The 18,051-nt window shown below is 44.2% G+C and overlaps 1 protein-coding gene across 7 annotated transcripts in view; it reads left to right on the top strand.

Annotated features, from left to right (window-relative positions):
• Pgant9 (polypeptide N-acetylgalactosaminyltransferase 9) overlaps window positions 1-18,051 on the top strand; it is a 285,663-nt gene that overhangs the window by 64,772 nt on the left and 202,840 nt on the right. For all 7 annotated transcript variants that reach the window (XM_033467572.2, XM_033467569.2, XM_076521049.1 and 4 more), the window contains one exon: window positions 4,999-5,202. The gene's annotated coding sequence lies outside the window, so the exon portion shown is untranslated. The remainder of the gene's footprint in view (window positions 1-4,998; window positions 5,203-18,051) is intronic.

The following is an 18,051-nucleotide window of genomic DNA, read 5'->3' as shown; positions in this document are numbered from 1 at the left end:
TATATGTCGTTATAAATGTAGGCGTTCGGTTTCCTTGTAATTCAACGTTATCTTTCATCGTTTAACGCTCGCGTTGACGCGGTAATCGATGCGGATAGCTTATGTGCAAGGGAAAAGGAAATACGTTGTTGAGGTTTTTCTATCGCGCTGGCTAGGATGATCGATGGACGTTGCCGATGACTTCGGTATACAAAGAGTCTCGAGGCTGTTCTTTTTTCCTTTTTCCTTTTTATTAAGCATCCGCAACCTCGGACGAGATTCGCGTCAGCTTTACATAGAAATACTTGGAATACACATCGAATTCTTCGATGTCGATCGTCGATTTCTTTTCATCGACGTTCGAACGCGTTTCCTGTGCTTAATGCCGATCGAATTTCACGCTCTTCGGGAATCGCGAATCGCGACACCGTAATTGATATTTAACCCTTTGCACTCGAAGTCGTTTTAGCTCTAAATCCAAGATAGCTTTTTCCGACCTACGCTGTTTCTATTTTATACGACTTGGCGCAGTTCGTGCACATAAAATCGAGTCTTGTAACTTATAGAGCAGCTATCCTTGTAACAGTCTTTTCGATATGAACAAACACGATAACGTAAAAATTATTTTGTAACGTGATATAACGATCTTCAGCGGTGCCTCAGAGTCACCACCCCAGTGCAAAGGGTTAACCTTTAACTTTGTAGCGAAGACCTTTTCCTCCTGGTTAAATTGCTCAATAAATGATTAACAAATTCTTCCAGAAATATTCTGAAGTCGACGATTCTATTAGTTTCATTATTCTTATTATTTATTGTTATCATTATTGAGACACTGAAGTTGCGGCGAACAAAATTGTTCGCTACGTTATCCAAGCTAACTATATTTCTTTCATAATTCGAAAAGCGAAAGCAGGATCGATGACTGATTGGGTATAATTTGCATGACAATCCGAAGCCCGGGAATGAGAAATGGAATGCAGAATGCGGAGCACGATACCTGTGGCACAGATTGTCAAGGGGAACGCGTAGATTGAACCTGTTTACCCAATTATCCGTCAGAGGTGTGAATTTCATTCGCGACGTGGCTAAGCAACGCCTAATTGAATGACTACGAGTACTAAGCACTAATAACCACTCCGCTCTAGTAACTTCTAAGTAGCTGTAACGTCGTCGTTAATGAGAGTTCTCGAGACGCGCGAGTCGATGACGCAACATTGTGGAAATTGTTGCGCGTGCACACCGAAGGATCCCCGGCGTTTCGCCGTTCCGTCTCGCCGTGGTGTTATCGCGGTAATCGACAGATACGGAGGAACTTCTTCGGCCACCAATATCGCCGGAGTCGGCGGCGACAGAAACGAGCTGGAAACTCGAAGGAACTGAACTTCTTCTCCGAGGAGCCGGCCATTCGATATTTCTTCGCGAAATAACCGATAGCAATAAACGGTTTCTTTCCCTCGAACAACGATCTTATCCCTCCGAACCCCTCGAAACCGACCGCCAAATAATTAACAGAGGAAACGAGACGAAACTAACTTGGATCTCTCGGCTGCCGGTTCATCAAACACGGCGGACCGCGTTCGAAACTACGCCAATGGCCGCCGTGATCAAAATTCGAGCTGGCTGGACCGCCGCGATTAACGCAACTTTTGCCTTCGTTCTCGATTTTCTTTTTTAAATCATGGTACAAAAAATGTCATAGTTTATTCGTTGGTTTTAATCGCATCTCTGGATTACAGTTATCGTCGACGAACGAGACAGAATGATTTTTTATTCTTGAAGCAGAAGGGATTGTCGACGACGTGACGTAGCATTTTTAAGGAATTCGATCGTTTGTAGAAATTGCAGCAGATGCAATCGGACGCGACCATTTTTCACTTTTACATTACAAAATGAGCTCCGATTGGTCGTACCTGGATGATAAATAATGCCTTCTAGTTTACGAATATAATGACTTTTTATTCTTCGGCAACGATGACCGGCAGTCCGTTAACAGTCCTCGCATCCCCCACTGCGCCCCACTGCCGCAGCTAGTAAGAGGGAGAATGCGAACTCAAAGCTGCCTTCTTGTCGCGCGAGGACTATAGCTCCAAACAGAAGATCACGTTGAAGAGAGCGTCTTCGGTGAATTATAAACAGCGAAATAAATAGAGCTCGCGTCGTCGGCGTGATCTCGCGTTTCGCAGTTCGGAAGAAGATTTCGCTCGGCTCCGCTTTTCAGATCAGATTTAAAGCGACCCGAATTTTCGTCGTTTCTGTTGCGGCTGACCGCGAACGGTCTTGCCGGAGCTTACGAGCAAACACAGGTCTCTTCGGCTAAAGTACTTTCACTGCAGCTGTCGAACTTCCCTCGGTATTGCGCAACGTCTCCCGGCGAGCTGTGGAAATCTCCGAGCGTCGCGACGGCGTTCTTCTCCCTTTCTTAACGGAATAACGAAAATTTCATTCCGTCGAAGTTGTCGGTCAGCCAGCGATTTTCTCACCTGCGTCGCGCCCGAGCTCGACGCGATCGAGACGTCGGCTAACATTTTCGTGTTTCCTCGCGGGAGAAACCAGGAAATCCTGCGAGCCCTAAGATTCGATAACTTTTCTCCTGCTCCGAGAATCTGCGGACTTCCGTGGATGTTTCTCGCAGCCTAGACATTGTTCGAAGTGTCTCTCCGGTTGTAAGAAAACGTCTCACCGCTTCTCCCGAGTAATCCTCTTATTTTTGCCGCGCCGCGCCGCTCCGGGGACACCCGTTTAATTAAGTACATCATTATTGTTCCGTCTTCAAACGAACGTACATATTCCTTGGGGAAAGAGAGCGAGGCTAATATAGCATTCAGCCGAGGCAGTCGCGAACGAGACGCCGCGGCCCGAGCTGACGAAGTTGAAATTAAAATAGAAAATGGCATCGCCGGCCGTCGGGATTGCTAAGCCTCCGTTAATAGAATTCTTGTTTTATCAGCGCCGACTCCGACGTCGACGCAATTTTTGTCGCCTTTATCGAGGCATCGGGGGGTGCCATCGTTGTCGCTATTATCATTTCGTCTCCGGGAGCGCGTTCCATTCTTCCCTCCTCGGATTATTAATAATTCAGCAGTCTGGAACAACGCTCGTAAAACTGTTTAATAATAGTTAATGCGTTTCCTGTAAAATATTCGAGATTTTATTACCACCGACTTCATTCCCCCGTGATTTCGTTCGTTCTCTATTTAAATGGAAAAGGCGAACGTCTATTATTCTTATTGTTCCCCGACGAAGTTCCCGCGATGTCGGATCAATAATTCAAAATTGCATCTCGAAACTTATATTATACGATTATCGATAGAATCTTTTAATCGAGAATATTTAATATCCACGCCATGGATTTCGTTCAAGATTCATACCTTCGAAGGTAATTCAGTGTAAACAAGAATGCGAGAAATATCCCTTTTTCAATACAAATCTTTTCGAGTGAAAATAGAACGAAAACTGTATAAATACCTTGTTAATATCTCGGTGGTTTGTTTTCTGCGCAGCTTATAGACAGAAATGTGAAAATATAAAAAAGACATCAAAGAGCAGCCGAACGTATGATACTTTATTTCCAGCGCAATTTTCGTTCCGCAGTTAGAGCCGCGGTTTTTACTGGAAGAGACGTTTCATAGGGGATGGAAAAAGTGTTCCGTTTCTCTTTCCGTATATTTCTATTTGTCTCCGCGCGCTCGCGCACGATGGTTATTCCACGCACTCGAGAATATTTCTCAATATATGCAGTAACTAAACCGAGAAAATCGGGCGGCATCGCGCGGCGTCGCTCAGAATTTTACTCCGCGGGGCGGTCATATTAAATTACACGCGTCCTTCTTCCTTTCGACGATCCTTTCTTCTCAGCCGTGACACAGTCTGTTTCGTTTCACTCGGGGAGAGGAAGCTCGGCCGCGGAAACGCGCTCACGTACACACCCGGGAAATTCAGAAATACAGTTTCATTTTCTCTCCGCGAGGGAACTTTGCGAAGTAGTCCGTCTGACCACGCAGAGACCAATACTACTTGTCGGCACGGGATGAAAGTAGAGCGCGAGTTATGCGAAAGTATTTTAACATTTCGGTGCGACACCATGCCCGCCCTCCCAGCTCCTGAAATTACTTTTTTCAGAAGTGTTATGTTTATCGCTGGTACGTGTTACTTTGACCACGAAATGATTACGGTTAGATTGGGTACGTGCGTTTGGTTGTTCTAACATCGTTAAATAACAACGATAACAATATTATTTAGTCGGGTAAATCGATTCCATTCGTATTTCATTTGTGCGATATTTTACAATTGTAGTAATAATGCTGTTTAATGACGTAAATAATTCCATTTATATTTCATTTATGCGATATTGTACAGTGGCCGTAATAATGCTATTTATTCGCGTAAATAATTCCATTTATATTTTATTTATGCGATGTTTTACAGTGTTAGTAATGATACGATTTAATAACGTAAATAATCCTATTTATATTTCATTTATGCGATATTATACAGTGACAGTAATAATGCTATTTATTGACGCAAATAATTCTACTTATATTTCATTTATGCGATATTATACAGTGACAGTAATAATGCTGTAATAATTCCATTTACATATCATTAATGCAATATTGTACAGCGATACTAACGAAACCATTCAATAACGCGAATAATTGCATTTATGTTTAGCAATTATATTATGTTTCTTGCATCGTGGAATGCGATAATACTGTTCGCCCCTAATTCGTGTCACGAGACAATTATATTTACCATTTGACAATCACATTGTTTGTATAACGCTGTACGATAATGACAGTAATCCGATCTCGGTACCGATGCTTAGAACAATAACATTGTTTAATAATGATGATGATGATGATGATACGATTTCGGTACGCACGTTGAAAATGTAACGATGTGTTAAATAATAAAAGCAGCATAGTTCGATCGAATAAATAAAATGTAATGTTCGCCGTGCTAATATATCGCAACCAGCCTGTCTACAAGAACGTTCTCGTTTTTTCTGTTTACTTTCAGTGTCACCGAGGCGTGAGTGTCGACGCGAGTAACAGTTTTCCGGCTCGATTCCCAAAACTTTCACGGTTATTCGCTGGAGCCCGAGCGACTACGAGGATAGATTGTCTTCTGGTATAGAAAACGGGAGCTGATGAATGGCAAGCGGAAGTCGATCATCCAGGTGAATCGGAAGCTGTGAACCGAGGACGTTCCCACGGCGCCACGGTAAATCTCTCCCTCTCTCTCTCTCTCTTTCGTTATAAATTTTTTGTCGCCGACTTGTAACTACCTCGTTTCCGCTCAAGGATTCGAGTTATTATCCAGTCTCTCCGAGGTGTACGTTTCACCTCGAATAATCAGGTTCTCCGAATAATCCCTCTGCCGAATGCTACTCGTTAACCCTTTAGAGCGCCACGTGGTCCGCGAAAAAAAAGAAAAGAAACGGCGAACGAAATTATTCGTCGGGATTGAGAAATGAATGTTGAATATTTTCAATCATACTTCGCCGAACCCGGGACGGTATCCGTTCTCATTCGATGTTCCCGTGAAATTTTCTAATCGGCTGTTCGCCGATTGTTCGAATTATGCGAATAAGATAATGGAAGCGATGAATCGGCGGTAATTTTTGTAGGAATGCCTGTGCCGACGACGCGTCTGCGCATCCTTTCTCTTTTCGCATGAATATGAAAGGACGCGTTGATGAAATCGTTTCGCGAGGCCGCTTAATTAACTCGTTAAATCGCCCGACAGGAAAGCATTCTGCCGAGAAATGTTGCCGATAATGCTTGCAATGCGGTCGATCCGCGTTCCTTAAACTAATAGGTCATCTGTTATGTAAGTGTATCACGATGGACTTTACGGAGATCCACCGTTGCCACTGTATTACTTATTTTCGTATCATCTGCTATTTCGAATTGATTACTATTAATTGAAAGCGGTTAATAATAGGCCGCGATAAAATCGTTATTTCAAGAACATGAAAATACTGATACAGCGATAGTGATGCGCGTTCCAATCGAATCAATTATTCAATATTTTCTTGAAAGCAGCTGTCGATAAAACAAATAACTATCTATAATTTTAGAACTGTGTATTAATTTATAATTTATATATAATAATGTATAATATTATGTAATAATATAATATGATAATGTATTATATAATTATATAATAATATGTAAAAATATGTATTATATAATTATATGATAATGTATAATAATATGTATTATATAATAATATAATAATATATAATGTATTATATATATATTTTAGTTGGGACATGCATCTTGCTGTGATCAGTATGAGCATATAATTTATCAATTAGCATGCACAAATCAGTATCTAATTACAATAAATTCTCCCTAATTGACGCTCAGCTTGTACACAAAAATGGACAATTTTGTGATAGGATACCGTTCGTCGACAACTATAATCGCACCTCCTCTTCCCAAATTGTCCATTTTTGTTTCCAAGCTGAGCGTCAATTAGCGATAATTTACGGGTACTTCATTTCCCACGCATTTTAGAGAGATCAAGAAACGATATCGATTCTCAACAGGATCATTTCCAGAAGATAATCCTCGGCGGGTGTCCGTAAATTTTTCGGTCTTCCTCGTCGGATGATGGAGAGAGAGTGCCGCGTATTAGAATTTCGTATCCATGAATCAAACATTATGGTTTCTCCGTTACGAAGCCAAACATTTATTTAGCAAATCAATCCTCGTAATGGCGCTCCGCGGATTCGGCGTGTGTGCCGAATGTGGGCGCTTTGATGGCGCTAATCTCCGTTCTATCATTCGTATGCGTGTCCTGAAACAATAATGCCTTGCCCGGCCTGGTGCATTCAGGTGCATGCCCAAGAACGCTTCGCTGCATTAGCGAAACCGTGTCAATCGTATTCGCTCGGGACCAATAATTCATTTTAGGTAAATCAGAGCTTCCTACGGCGGAATTGCGTTTCTGGAAATATTTACTGCGCCGGCCATGCATCGACTTCCCGTGTACAATCCGAGGATACGTCATAATTATTAACGCGACTCGGCGACGCGTACTAATCGCCCCGGCACAGATTCTCCAGCATTTATATATCCTCTGTTTTATACTTCGTTCGATTACGTTCAATTAGAGCTGGTACGATCGTATTCGCGACGCGGAATTACGATTTTAATTCGCGCGGAAATTAATTGACGCGAGTCGACTCCGAATCGAGAAGAATTTTGCAGGCTTTTTACAAAGCTTTTATTTGCGCGCGCGGGTTTGTTCGTTTGTCCATTGATGTCCATTTTAAAGCTCGTCCGGATGCGAAATTAATTACGTTCAATTGTCTCCGAGTGCGTCAAGGATCTCGAAGATCGTTCGCCAACGAAGCAATGGTCTTTCGCGACGACGCTGCGTCGCGAAACGTTCCAGACACCCGAAATTCAATTTGTTCCGCTTTTTTTCGCGCGCGATATCTCGCGAACCGCAAGCCTATTCGATCGTTCAATCGAATCTTTCTTCTCGAGAGACCGCGCACCGACGCCGTCGATTCGACGCGAGCGCGTTCGCGGTAATCTCGGTTCCGTCGCCGGTGTGCGTGTCCCGAGACAATGGTCTCCCCGGTTAGGCGTGTGCATCTAGGTATACAATTCAGGTACATTTAGCTGCATAACTACGTCTATCTCGGCACAAACACATACGCTACGGCTGATACGCGATATCATGCATGCCGTTAGACTGAGTAGATCCACGCCTAATCTACTCCTTTGTGCGTCGTAGACAAAGGGCCGTCGCCGTCGACGGGCCGTGGGGGGTGGAAGAGATCAACGCGAAAGAAACTCACCCTCCGGGCAGCTTCCAGCAGGCGGCGAGCTCTCGGGGAAACCTCTAAAGAAGCATGATCGTCGAGATCTCGGCCGGTAATCATTTTCTTTTGCGATCCGAACGCGTTGTTTTCCAGCTTTAGTTTGTAATTTAGTTCGCTATTAACATGGTCGCTCACGGATTTGCTCGCGGAAAGCTGTCGCAATCGCTTCGCAAAAATGTATAAACTTCCGGACGTTGTTTTCGCTTGCATTCGGATCGCAGAATAATGATAGAAAATAGGTGACGGAATTAACTATGCTTCGACACTGTTTAAATTTATTTTCTCGGACGTATTATTACGCGAAACAATTGTTCGTTCGAATTTTAGCGACGAAATTGCGAGTAGAAAAATTGCATCGACGCTTGCCGGGGTCTGAAAGCCTCCTAAAAATTCTAAGATCGAATCGATTGAAATGTTTAATGCGACGAAATGAAAACTGTCGGTTCCGGTGAAACGCTCGGCCCCGATTTCTGCAATCACCGAGTTTCTGTTTATTCGTCCGTGGTTAATTCGTTCTTTCGAATTTGGTATCGAGCATTCGCGAACGGGGCATTAATATTGATGAAATTTGCAATTCTCTTTGAGGCAGATCCGCGAAAGGCTCTGTCAATTTGCGCGGAAAGCAAACGCACTTTTAATTTATTGGCGACGGGGTTAGGCTTTGATTCGCGGGATGTGCTGTTTGCCGTCGCAACACAAACGAAAGCGGGGGGAAGTTCGATGCGGTTCGAACATCGATATGTTATGTTCCATAAGGGAGCGCAAACTTTATTCTGCCGCGCGTACATCGGGTCGTGTTTGTTGTCTTTAGCTTCGAACATCGGCGTGAATTCTAGCTCCTGTTGGGACCGGATCGCGTGCAACGATTTCGATCTGACCAGATATTTTCGCTGTTCCGGTAATCGATGTTTTTCCGTTGATGTACAACCAGGCTCGAGGAGCGGAATGCCGTCCAATCAATAAATAATAAACGTGTTCCTGATCAATGATTAACCATTGCAATTAACGCGGAATTCTATTATTAATTAAGTTATTAATCAAACGATCTAGCAAGCATAACTAGCGAATAACCGGAGTTGATTAAATCGAATGTGATCAGTGGGTACGATTTAATCATCGATCATGGAGCAATTACGTTTTCGATTACGATTAACTCGGAGATTTCGAAAGCTGTATTACAGGTTATAGATCGACGACGATGATGATTTATTAAATAGTGATTAATGATTACGATCACCACGGCTACTTTCAGCAATCGACTGCAAGAGCAATCGCATACGAACAAAATTTCTGCTTCAAAATTCAGTCTTTAAAGAAGGCGAAAATGACGTAACCGTATCTACAAAATTCTTTCGATTGTCTTCGCCGTTTCGTATTTCGTTCACCATGCTTCGTTACGCGTGCACATCGAATCCGCTGCGTAATGCGCGACGAATAACGTGGCCGGAACAGCGGAACGTGAATGAATTAACATTCATGCGCCGGCATTTTGTCTCCGGCCCGAAAAACCGCTCCCGGGCAAGAAGCGAAAGCCAGATCTTGGCAATCATAAGCAGCCCGATCCTCTTAAACGTGAAGAATGGTATCATCCTTCTTCTGGAGGCGCGTCTTCAAACACGCTGAGTCGTCGGCGATGAAAAAGCGCCCTTAGCATAGGTTAACTAGCCCGGTAAGCTCGCGATGGTGAATTATCGTGCCCACAGTTTCCCGAGATATGTATCTTGATGCGCCTTTGGCAAGAAATCCGTCGCCAGATTGCCGGGGCAGCGTTTCCTGCTCGGGGAGACGATTGGAAAGTCAAATGAATCCCTAATTTCAGCGCGTAGCCCCGACGACGAACAGACAACCAGACGAATTCCACGAAAGTCAGTTACCCGAGGAAACCTGAAAACCGAGCATTTTTCATGGCGATCTATCAAGATCGCGGATTTTATCGCGTTTACAGCGGATCGAAGACCCGATACCTCGCGGATCTCATTCGATCGATCCGTCAACAGAGAAAATTAAACGCTGCGATCTTTATTTCTCGAAATTTGCCCGTATTTTCAGTTTATTCGAAATTCTGCATTTTCTGAGAAATGACGGATTTAAAGTAGATCCAAATTGGAAATTAATACGGTAAATAAAAATGAGCCGCGAAGCTCGAACAATCGTATCTTCTCTTCCCAAATTGTCCCTTTTTGTGCGCAATCTGAACGCGAATTACGGAGAATTTAACCGTAATCCAAATTCTTCTTTGCACAAATTAAAGCATAAAAGTTTCGGCTTATTTATTTCGATGAAATACTTATTACGCGTACTTCTTAGTGCAATTAGCGTAACGAGCACGGTATAAAGAAGCAACGATCGCAAAAGGTACGAATGAAACGCTCGCTTTGACGTAGTTACACGATGCATCTAATTTCTGGAAAATCGGTCGTTTGTGTTCGGCTCCCTTTGAACCGATCGCGGAAATTGGAACGGCGCGCACGAGGAGGCGAATCTTGTTACCGAGAAATGAATTAAGAAATTGAAAGTATCGAGAGCGTTTCCACGCTTCAATCGCGAGGTAATAATCTTCCGCGTTGCTCGAAGAATTCCGAAGTGAAACTAATTCCATCAATAAAACATTGTAAGACGCGTCCCTTTAAAACTCGAACGATCCGGAAAATAAGAAGTTTACAATTTTCTACCTTATCGGTGAAAGCATCTTAACTCGGCGAACGAGCAGAATCTTCTAACTAAGAGGATGGAATACTTTCCTCGCAATCTGGCGAGACGCCGTACACGTTTCAGGACAAATTTAAACACGATTGATATCTTCGCGTAGAATCGGAACTGTCCGCGCATCGCGACGCATTTATCGGATGCATTATTTTGCATACGTTCGTTCGAAATCCACTGTGCATTATTTCGTACGCGTCGCTTCCAAATTCGCTGTGTATCATTTTCTAATATATACGCGCGTTGCTCTGAAATGCACTCTATATTGCATTCTATACGTTTCTTCGAAATCTGCTGTATAGTATTTTTTGCACGCGTTGCTTCGAAATTCGCTGTGTTTTATTTTACGTAGATGAATTGCTTCGAAACATGCTCTATATTACATTCCGTGCGTCTCTGCGAAATTGCGAAATTGCGTAAAATTTTGGCGGAACAGTTTTCTCGGAAAAAACATGGCAGAAGTAAATTTCGAGAATAAAAAGCAAATCTCCCACGACAAATGTATTCATCCGTTTGTCAAATCATCTGAAGCGCCTGCGGAATTCACAGGAAGTCGGAACACCTGTTTTATATCAACGGCAGAACAGAAAAGGCAAAGAATTTTTTGTTAAATTACATTCGCGTTCTCCCCGTGTCTCGCAGATCCTAATAAAGCTCTCGATTCGCTGGTCGGATCTTGCGGAAAATCGATTTCCAAGTTCGCGAAAGAAAGTGATTCCATCGCCCGTAGAGATCCGCCGTGGCAGTGAAACTGTCAAGATAACGCTGTCAACGTCCCCAGCGTCCGGGTTCCCATTTTCGCGCGGATCGATCGGATCTCTGACCCAGAACGACTCTCCGCCGTAGCCGCGAAAAAAAGTTCCATCGCCACCGAATTACAATGGAGGAAAAAAAGAAAGGCGGGGGAAACAACAGGTCGCGGCCAGAAAAATCGGGGACAGAAAAATCCAGCCGACTCGGAATACCCCGAACAAAAGCACATTTCCCGGCAGCCCGATTTTTCGGTTCGCTCGCGCTCGCTGCCGGGGGTTTTATCGAGTTGAACCGGCGAGACCGGATGCCTATGATAATGTCGATGATGCGCTATCCGCTGCAGATGCGGCCGGTTGCATCGAGATCCCCGTCTCCGAGTCGTGATTCGTGGTACTGCGACTGAGCCGCAAGGACGAGGCGCGTGGCCGGAGAGCACGTGCGAGAAGCGTGAAGCGAGGAGTGAGGAGCGAGGAGCGAGGAGCGAGAAGCGAGGGTGCGTACCACCGCAGACGGAATGAATATGTATGCCGTGAAAGTCCGCATTCCTGATCGGCGCGGCGGCCGGATTGTCGTCGATTCCCGCAAGGTCGCGAGGTATTCTCAAGATGAATCGCGATTATTCAATGGATAAGGCGTCGAGGAATGTAATTTCGCTGAATTTGCGGGCCGGATCGGTGCATTCGCTTAATTCATGGGATTTTTCGGCGTGCAGAGAGTGCCGTTTGAAAAGATTCGCGGCAAAGAATAAAGCGGAGCTGTCTAGATAGATCTAGTCTTTTGCATTGATATCGCATTAACCCCTTGACATAACCTTGACGAGTTGGCGTCAGCGTTTATTTCATGTGCCACTGTAGACTTTGACGAGTCTAAGTCGTCAAGAGCTGTTTTATAGTAGACTAGTAGTTTACTATACAATAAACTATACAGGGTATCTGAGGGATTCCTGAAATCATTCGAAGCAACTTTTTCCTTAGCGAAAATATTCCACGAGGCTTCGTTCACGAGTTATTAACGAAAAACAGTGACCAATGAGAGGCGAGCTCGATTGGCGCGAGGCGGTCGAGCTAATGAGCGGTCGACTCCCAGATCCGCTGATTGGCTCGGCTCCCTTGCGCCAATCGAGCTCGTCTCTGATTGGTCAGTGTTTTTCGTTAATAACTGGTAAACGAAGCCTCGTAGAACATTTTCGCTAAGGAAAAAGTTGCTACAAATGACCCGAGGAACCTCTCATTTCCCGGAAATACCATAATTTTGGGACAACATTAGTCGATCACTCAGTTGCTTCACTCGTCCGTCGATTCTGGTTTCTTTGCTATGTCCAAGATGCCCCACCCTCGCACTTTCTCGACAGTACAAATAAAGTTGCATCCACAATCCAAATTTCCAGTAATCCAAATTTCAAGATAAAACATTCTCTTTCCCAGCTTGCGCACAGCTGTTCACTCGAGCCAAATTAAATAGTATTTCCCGGACGCATCAAATTCCGTTTTATTTCTGTGTCAAGGGGTTAACCTTAGAGCGGTGGGTGACGTACGGTAAATCGTCTGGGTATCACTGCGATAATAGCGACTCGACTCGTCGGAGTTGTGCTAATCTAATCACATTGTATTCGAACTACATTGCAATTCGATTAAGCAATTCAACTGTTAATTCAATTAATTCAATTGCCAGTTATTTCGACGCTGTAATTACTTGGAACGCTATTTCCGTCGAAAATCGATCGAACAAAATATCACTGAAACAACATTGTTCCCCCGCGTTCATCCGAAAATGATTTTTTTATTGAAACGTATTTATTTGTTGCTTCGAGCTTGAAAAGGTTTCACCGCTTACGTACCGAAATGGTTTCGAAACATTTATTCGAAAGCGCGGTTCGTAAAAACCATTGGCGAAAGCATGGCTATTGTTTCAATCGGATAAACGGTTTGGGAACATTTGACAAATTTTATTCGAGCATTGCGAAAGAGAATTTCTTTTCCATCGTTTTTTAGCCGCTCGCGACTTTACATCGTTCGTTGGAATTTTTATGCGAGAATATTGATCGCTCGAACGTATTTATCGGTGCGTTTTATTGGAAAAATTCTACAAAATTTGGCTATCGAATCCGAAGCGTTGACCGAAAGATTTGAGACAAGTAATGCTCGCGTGTTCGATATAATCTTTAGACACGTGTAATGCCCGGGGAGCGCATATGGCAGTCTCAAGAAGTATTACGAAAGTGGGAGTGGGAAGGCTGTTGTGGCCGTGATCGTTGAGGCACGGCAAGCCGATGACGAATCCCAAGATCATGGGTTCGATTCCCCTAGTTTCTGAGATCATTGCTCTCTCTTTGGTCCTTAGAAAATCCCCTCGCTTTGCATTTTTTCTTCACGAATTCAGAGATCGAGCGATCGTGTACAATAATACGAACGCGGAAATAAGAAAAGATAATAATAATAGCTGCTATCTTTATTGCCTGCATGAAGCGCATTCGATTCGCACAGTGCATTTTTATGAACCAGAAAATGCACTACCATCGAGTACGCTAGATTAAAGTTGGTGGGCTAATTAACTTGCGTCGGTCGCTGTGATATCGACGCAGGTCAGTCTCCTGACCTACACTTCCCCCCTCCCCTTTTTGTTCACATTTTAATTATGCACTCATACCGCGATTCCATCAAACTTCCATTTTTATATCGCTATGCAGTTTCCATCGTGTGTGTACACCGTCGCTGGAAAATATACGGTCGCTTTATCCGTGGCTAACAAACTGGGATCCTTTATTTGAAAAAATTGCAAATTCGAGACTGTTTAAAATTTTGTAATCGTCGCAAGTGCTGCGGACCGTGCAAAATTGTTACGTGCAAGTTCAAATAATGGCCCCGACGGAAGATATTAACGGAGATATTAATCATCGAAAATATATACACACGTCCATTATCGTTGTTTAATGAGAAGAACAGATGGAAGTAATATTACGAAACCATTTCGCAAAACAATGAGCTTATATTTCTCGTATTTGTTCGTTATTTTAGGAATACTGTCCATTAGTGTGTTTATTGTAAGCAGAGGGAGCCCTAGACGAGGAATGGACAATGAATATTTTCTCTCTGTACAATGCTCTGCTACCATCTTTTTTGAAAAAGTGGTTGAAAAATTACCGCGAGCATTTTGTCGTTAAACAGATACGATAAAGTATAAATTATGGGACGAAAGCCTGCACCGTCTTCTGTCTTTCTCTTAAACGAGAAATATTAAAAGAGAATTTATTTATTTATTAAGAGAAATATTACAGAAGAGACGAGAAAACTCGAGTCGCATAAAAAGAAGCACCGTTCCCGCTAAATACGACAAATTTCCTCGCTGGATTTGCCGCGATCGTCGCTGAAAATATTTTCTCGTCAAACACAAGCGCAGTTATAACGTTTGATATGTTTGATCGAATAATATTTGCGGGAGGAACAAAAGTCAGCCGCGGGAAGAACGAAAGCGGGCTGCGCAGCGAACGCGAATTCAAACACAATTAACGCGGGCGAGAACGCGGCTCTTCGAATTCGTCGGCTCGCCGACTGTATCCGAAAACGGCGGAAAAACGCGATTAGGCTCGTCCGCGCCGATACGCGGCTAAAAAACGTGTCCCATAATTTCTAGCTCGCGCGTTTCACCGGCGGCTCCGCATCTTTTTTTATTCACCGCCACTTTCTTCGCGCCGACGCGCCGAATTCCCACGCGGCATCTGCATTTCAAATCGCGCGGCCGAATAATCGCGATCGAACGCGATGCAATTAAATCGATGTTAATTTCCGCTTTCGGCGAGGCGGATCTTTTTCCCCCTTTCTTCGGCGGAATATTATCGGCTCGCGGTCACGATCGAACCTTAATTATTCAGCGAACGTGTAACAATTATCGCTGGCATTCCCCTATCGAAACGGCGTGCCAATTATTCATTATCCCGTGACGCGACCAGGATACGCATCCGCGACTGGAACAATCGGCGGTCGATTTTTTGCTGAGGCGCGTTAAGCGATACAGTAATGTCTCTCTAATTGACGCTCTACAAAAAAGAACAATTTAGGGAGAAGAGAGACGATTGTTCGAGCCTTGCGGTTCGTTATAGTGACGAAGTGTCAACGACTATAAAAAGCGAGCTACAAGGCTCGAATAATCGTACCTCCTCTTCCCAAATTGTCCATTCTTGTGCACAATCCGAGCGTCAGTTAGGGAGACATTACATCATGTAGTTTGCTTTTCGCTGTTAGCTTTCGAAGTTCTTTTTTTGCCCGCGGCACGGCAGGCCGACCAGCAATATCGATTCGCGTAGAATAGGCCGCCCCGAGCGGAATGTATATATTATAAAGCTTTCCGGCGGAGATTAATTCGTTTTCCGGAAATTATGATGAAATAGTGCTCTCCGTTCGGAGAAAGTAAAATCGGACGCTCGCCGATCGAACGAAATCCTGTTCCGCGAATCGATTGTTGTTTCTGCGATACAACCGATTTCTCACAGCGATCTGTCGTTTCGTGCTCTCGAAATTCAATTATTCAGTGCGACGAGTGTACTCGTGTGTTCGACGAGTATACTCGTTGCGGAAAAGCAGCAGTATATTGTGTCACGGCAAGTATACTCGTCTGAAAAGTAGTAACCATTAGCTATTTAAATTGTAATTTCAGTGAAAACGAAAACATATTCAGAAATCTCAAGATATTTAGAATATTTCGGTTAAAAGATCGGACGACGCAATTTTTGTCTATTATAGAAAACGTTTCCCTCGGTTACAGTCCATAGAAATACAGTAATGTCTCTTTAATCGACGCTCGGATTGTCCACAGAAATGGACAATTTTGGAAGAGAACCTGAGCGTCGGTAAGGGAGACATTACTGTATTTCCTACATCTGCAAGAACGATATCTTTTCGTGTAATCGAACCGGTTCCCAGACTGGTTCCAAAAATTCAAATATCGTGGAAATTGCTGTCGACAACTTGTTGATTCCAGAGCCAGCTAAGATTCGTGCCCATCGAGCACGATTAATAAACATTTATCGGACAGCGACAATTGTAACAGCAAAAACGTTCGAATGACCCGGTATAATAATCGCGTCGGTGTGATTCGGTGGAAAGAAACTCGCGAGCTCGCACCGATGAATTTTCAGGATCGAAAGAAACGACGATGGGCTCCCTAACGATCGCATGCTTTCGCGATAAAAGAGAGAAATCCCGGCGGATCGGAGATTGCATCGCGATCATGACTGGCGCGATTCGTTCGACGCGCGAGATCTTCGACAGTCATCGGTCACCGCGCGCAAACTTGCCGGGGCATTAATGCATCCTTCTCGCCCTCGTCATTAACGGGCCGGATCGCTGGAACGTCGTCGCGCTTTTCACAACGTTCCCTCGCCGAGTCGGCGATCAAGACGTTCCATCGCGATTACGCGAACTATAATTCGTTCGCCGTGGGGTCGCGGTTCATGGGAACGTGATCCCGAGCGGAATTTAGCCGGAGAATTTTCCAAACGAGCGTGATTGATGCGCATTCGGCGACAATGCCGCGCCCCGCCGTCGAGAAACAGAGGTAAATGGTTCAGAAGTAAGATAATCGGCAGGGGAAAGGGGCGGGAGATAGCAGGAGGGGAAAATGAGGTAATCATTTGAAATGTAAACTGCGCGCATTTACGGGAGCCAGAGAAGATGGATCTGCGAACAGTCCGGTAAAAGTAGTCTCGTTATTCTGTGCACAGCGTGGGCCACTTTCCACGGAGAAAAGAAAAATTTCACGCGCGCGCGCAGAGCTACGATCTCTGCTCGCGTATCTATTAATTCGTTTAATTTCTTGTTCCCGATATGTATTTCGGAGCACGGCGGAGTTCAGCGAGTAGGCGATTTTAATTGCGGCTTTTGATCTCACAAAATTCATTATAACGAAACACGATTAAAATATTTCGAAGAACAGCCGACGACACGTAGTTACGCGGGGACTGGTAACAGATTGGCGATACCCATCCAATCTGCATACAAAAGCTACAAATTGAGGTCGTTGGTGGCGTTGATTAATAACTTGCTCGATTAGCAACTTAATAAGAAGACGCTTAATGATCGCGAATTAATACGCGTCGGAGAATTTAATACGTAAAAGGATCGATACATTCGAGGAAACGAAAGGCACGCGCGCGCGCAGAATTTTTACGATTGTTGCATTCGATCGATCGCCTGATCAAATTCGATTAAAAAGCCGCCAATAAATTTCCACAACGAATATTAGAAATGTTAGAAACGTTGAGTTGGCATTATGCGATTCGCAACAGCCTGAACACCGTTAATTTTTGCCACGAATGATATCGTCGGGTATCCGGTCGAATCAACTAATTACTTTCTGTGTTCGACGTTTTATTTTCGGAATTTTATGATCGACTTGTTCACGCAACACGGCCACTCTCTCGGTGAAATTTTCAGAAGAACGCGTCTCAAATATTCGGCGTTCCATGCGCGCGCGCGCGCGGCTATCAAATCACCGTGGTTTAATTCGAAATTAGTCGACGCGGTGCCGTGCCGATATTTCCGGACCACTTCGAAATAAATTATTAGATGAAACGGCCGGATGAATAGACGGTAAAAAACGGGAACGCGGTTCGCGTGGAAATGAACGAGGGAAGAAGGCGGATCGCGTTCGCAATCGCGTTCGACGACGCGACGTGTCACCGAAACGGTGTTCGAATGCCGGAAATTCGAGCCGATTCCGAGGAATTACTGTTATTAATTCTCAGTTTTCGCCGTCGATCCCGAGCCGAGCCGCGTCGC

The sequence above is a fragment of the Megalopta genalis genome, chromosome 4 (genome assembly GCF_051020955.1).
Source record: "Megalopta genalis isolate 19385.01 chromosome 4, iyMegGena1_principal, whole genome shotgun sequence".
In the NCBI taxonomy this organism is placed as follows: Eukaryota; Metazoa; Arthropoda; class Insecta; order Hymenoptera; family Halictidae; genus Megalopta; species Megalopta genalis.
This window is presented reverse-complemented; position numbering and strand designations above follow the sequence as displayed.